Genomic DNA, 5,335 nt, shown 5'->3' with positions numbered 1-5,335 from the left:
CACATAATAGTACAAGATCCATTTACTGTGGTATTGAACCCTACATTTCCTGGCCTATTGGTGAGAGTTTTTGCACTTACACTCACAAGGTCTCTTAGTCTGTAGTTGTGGTGTACTTGTCTGTATTTGTCATTGGGGTGATGCTGGTTTCTTCAATGAGGTAGGAAGAGTTCTACCCTTCCTGGAAGTGTTTGAGAAGGGAAAGTGCAGACTCTCTATAGCTGACAGAAGATGCCAATGAACTCGCCTTGTCCTGCCTCTGCCTCCCGAGTGCTGGGATTAAAGGTGTGGGCCACCAATGCTCTGCTCGATTTTGTTGATTTTTTAAAGAACCACTTTTTAATTTGTTGTTTGTGTTATTTTTCTAGTTTCAACTTGTTTCTATTCTAATCCTTATTCACTTTGTCTTCATGATGCTCTATTCAACTGATTGTAAAAGAGTCAGGAATTATTTTTCCCTCAACTGCCTGAAATTTAAGAATAAATATATGTCTCTAGCATCATCAGATACAGAACAGATCATGTTGTTACATTTTGTTTTATATTTGTGAACAGTTTTTGCATCAATTATAACTTTTTTGTTTGTTTTTCGAGACAAGGTTTCTTTGTATTGTTTTGGAGGCTGTCCTGGAACTCCTTTTGTAGACCAGGCTGGCCTCGAACACACAGAGATCCACCTGCCTCTGCCTCCCGAGTGCTGGGATTAAAGGCTTATGCCACCAACGCCTGGGCAATTATAACATTCTTATGAAGACATTTAGAAATAAAAACAAGCGGTCATTAAGGAATCCACCTAGATCAAATGATAAGCACATTTTCCAAAGTGAATTTCTACGAGGCTAAAAGATGGCTCAGAGGTTTAAGGCAGTTGTTGGGTTTGATTCCCAGGACCCACATGATTGCAACCATTTGTAACTCTCTTCTGACCTTAGCAGGCACCAGGCACACATGTGGGGGCAAAACATTTATACCCATAAAATACGTAAATCTTAAAAAGTTAGAAGAGTTAAGAAAGAGAACAACAAAACAGAGTTCTTAGATGTTTACAGAAAGAACCAGAATCGTCTCCCTCACTTTTAGGTCATCATAATGCTTTCGAAGACATTCCAGACTGCAGAAAACAAGCACAGTGAGAACTTTCCATAATGTTATAAACACTGATCTCTCACTTGAGAGAACAGCATGGATGTCACTGTAAAGTAAAACCCTTCGGTAAGGTGTGGTCCACATATAAGCTACGTTCTTGAGGCTCTGTCCTAAGAAGGTGCCTTCTGTTTGATTTCCATTTCTATCTCCTGCTAAGCTTTTACATTTCACCTTGTCTACAAGTGTCCCAAAACAGCCACCTCCATCACAGACATTCCATTTTATCCACCTACCTTCCACACTCTATAGGCCATGGTGTTAAGAGACCTAAGATTATACATAGCCAACGAAATGGGATTAGAAGATAACATCTGTGACTTTCTATTGCCTTCAATAAGTGATGGCAGCAAAATCAAGCGACCCTTGAGAGCACATCCAACAGGTGAGAAGGAAGAAAAGGTGTGAAGAAAAGAAACACAGGATGGCTCCACTTCCTTTGATTACATTCTAGAAATGATGGAACTTAATCCTTGTTGGGTAGCTTCAGGAAAGTCACGTAAATTCTGTCTCTCCATTCACAACATCCTATGAAATGAGATAAATAAACTGCATACAAGAAACACAATTATGTTCATATTGTAGCTTTCCATACTGCTCATTTCTCTTTTCATTCACTCATTTATACCCACACCTAATACACAAATAATTCACCCACTTTTTCATTAAAGAATTACCAAGGACTCACTTACTGTAAGATACAGTGCATGTTTTTTATTAGCTCCCATATTAGGGCATTAATGAATTTTTAGCAGCGCTGTCTTATCTCCTACAGTACAGAGTCACACAAAGGGAAAGATGGGAAAGGTAACATATGGGAATAAAGGCTATTATTTGTGGACAGTGAACTGACTTGTTTAAAAAGCCGGCTGCAGCAATGTGTGTAGGTATATGGGGACTTATATGGCCTTCTGACTTAGGTACTATTTGACATTTAGTATTTGCTGATATACCAAAGGCAGACAACCAACTCAATCCAAGCAAAAATCCTTTCCAACTACAACAAAGTGTTTCTCTGTGTAGCCTTGGCAGTTCTCGAACTCGATCTGAAGACCAGGCTCCAACTCAGAGACCCACCTGTCTCTGCCTCATGAGTGCTGGGATTAAAGGCATGCACCACCACCAGCAAGGCAAGATTTTTAAAGGAGGGTTTGGAAACTTATTGTCTCTGTAATGTGATAGCAATTTATTTTGGGTATAGGAGACTTCTAGAGGAAATTAGGTTGCTAAGCAGTAATACCAACTTACACAAGAACACCAACAGAAAGAGCCGGCAAATGTGTAGCAATTGTTCATCCACTAAATGGGGAATGACAAATGATGCAAAGAATATTAATAACTTAAATCTATCAGAATCTTAGTCTGTGCATTATTTGGAGCAAAGTCTTAATAAAAAGAAAACTATTAACATCAGTATCTTAAGACATGTCAGGATATCAGATATATAACTTTGTCAATGTCTTCGAGTAGGGTATAATGGGGAATATAATCAGCATGTCATTGCCATGCCTATATGTAGTTTAGTAAAATTCTCCACATGAGCTAAATATAGCACAGTTCTAACCCATTGTAGGTAGGCTAGGGAACAAACTGGGGTTAGCTATTGTTTTTGAGCAAGCATATCTTAGAGTCTGCAGCACTGGTGACCTGAACAGGTTGTATAATTAAGCAAGACTGAAGGAAATGCCATAGATGCAAGGATCACTCCAGTCCCCTCCATTTTACATCATCTCCTCTCCAGCTATTTGCTGTGGTGAAAATTGAGTAGACATTAAATCAACAACTGGAAAACGTAGAAAGAGGAATGATACAACTGAAGGGTGGTAAGATAATCATGCAGTAGCTTTCTTGGCAAAGGCACAAAGTCAGTTGCTTAATGTAGCTGTGAGATAATAAATATCTATGAAAAAACAGCCATCTGTCAGTTTACTTGACTAGGGGAGAAGTGGAAATAAGAAAAATGTAAATGCTGCCTAATATAAATAACTGATAGTAGGGTGGAGCAAGAGGCAACACACAGTTTTTTGTTAACTGTCTCATTTAATCTCAAACCATAGGTGATAGTAGATGTAGTTATGTGTATATTCACCACTTTATAGGTGAAACAGAGAAGCAGAAGAGTTTGACTTGCTTAAGATCTCATGGAGAATAAATAATGAAGTGTGAGTTTAAAGTTGGAAAGCCTACTATGAGAGTCTATGTTGTTATGTAGTATATCCCCTTTAAAAGTATAGCAAATGACTATCACTAAGATACTATATATGGTACTGTATGATGTTATGATTGTAACGGCTATTTTAGAAGTCCTATGGATAACATGCAAAAAAGAACAACAGTAGTTGGTTGAAAAAGTTCTACTTAAGGAATAGTGTAAAATGGCTGAGCTAAGCTTTCCTCTCATTCTAAATGCAGAAGCTAATTTTCACTTATGAATAAAAGTATACAGTCGCTAGAGGTCCAAGTCTTCTATTCTTCGACTCTCAAAGCTGACCAATCAACTTTTGTTTTCCCTGTTTCTTTTAGCTACAAATGCTTTCCCACTCTTTCATTTCTCTTAATTACAAATCCAAGCCAGTCAAACCCAATGTGGCAGGTACACTTTCCAAGAGTTCATGGGATCCACACCAGATGGCCAGTTTCTGTAGTAATACTGGAGGCAAGATTACCTCTCTCTCCCTCTCTACAGAAATTGCCCATCTGGTGTGGGTCCCATGAACTCTGTGCTACTACATTGCCTGCACATTCAGTGTATGTTCTCCCATCTTCCCCATCCTCACTAAAAAGACAAGGTTTCTTCTGGCACAAATTAAATGATCTCTGTTCTGGGTTCCATTTTCTTCCATTTCTTCAAATACCCTGACACACTAATTTTCCATTTTGTCTACTGTGGCGTATTTGTCAAAAATATTGCTGTGGCTTCCACAGTCTCTTATGTGGGAGAGGGACTCACTCCCGATCTCTACAAAGGGCAGTCATGCTTTGTACCATGTGTACTCCACCTGATTATAGATCAGGAGATAAGAAGTTCTCCTGATGGACTGCCAGTTTACACACTGATCAGAGAATTAAGACATGACTTAACATGAAAACATAGTTTCTCATCCTACTAAATCTTACTACCCTAAGAATTAACAGCCTACTATATGAGACACAGTGGATTTTTATTATTAAATAAGTTGTACAGTTTTCTCTGCTGCGAGTTTGTGGTATAGTCATTTACTTGAATGTTCTGTTGAAATAAATACTCACTATACAACTGCTGGAGGGCTCAGTGCAGGAAAAACACAAATATTGCTACTAATACAACACAACTCACAGCACCCATTTATATGGGTTTTAAGCATCTCTGTCAATAACCCCACAGTGTAGGTCTAAGATTCCAAAGTTTTCAGGTAAGAAAACAAAAGCTCAGAGGGTTTAGATAACTTATTGATGTCCTCAGTTAGTGAGTCACAGTTTGGACTCTGTTTCCAGAGCTCGTGGGTTCTTTGTCCTCTTTAGAAGATACCTAGATGCTCTCTTGTCAAAACATGTCAGAGCTTACTTTAATCCTTGTCAGAGTAACATGATGTTAAAAAGATAGGGATTGGATTTACCCAAGATTACAAAACAGAATAAACTTAAGAGATAATCAGGGGGGAAATAATACCCAGCTAGGGGCAAATTTAGTGTTAAGTCATTTGAGTGTATCCTAGGCTTTGTGTGTAGTTTGAACAGGGTCACTAAAGACTGATTAGCCAGGAAGAGGTGAAGGCTCGGTAGCAACTGAGTATGCAAGAGCATGCAAAGTGGTCATTTCTTCCCAAGGTGATCCTTATTAAACACCTGTGTCAGACAAACTGTACTTCTACCTGGCACAAATATTTGCTGAATTATTATCAAGCAATACCTGACAGATTAATATCCTGAACGTACAAAGGACTAAAAAAACTAAACAAGAAAACAATTTAATCCAAAAAATTAGCTAAGATACTATGGTTCTTGTGAGAAGCATGGTCAGCCCAAGTGGCATAACTTTAAGATATTTATTTGTGTGTGCATATATGTATTAGATATAATTTTACATCAATAGGAAATAATGATTTCTGGAGATTTTATGAAACATCCTTAATGGTACTTGTCCCTCCTTCACCCCTCTCCTTCTGTATTGCCCTCCCTCCCCTCCTCTATAGAAGTCTCCTTTCCAGACTTT

Source organism: Mesocricetus auratus, unplaced genomic scaffold, assembly GCF_017639785.1.
Source record: "Mesocricetus auratus isolate SY011 unplaced genomic scaffold, BCM_Maur_2.0 Super-Scaffold_4256, whole genome shotgun sequence".
NCBI lineage: Eukaryota > Metazoa > Chordata > Mammalia > Rodentia > Cricetidae > Mesocricetus > Mesocricetus auratus.
Note: the sequence above shows the minus strand (reverse complement) of the source record.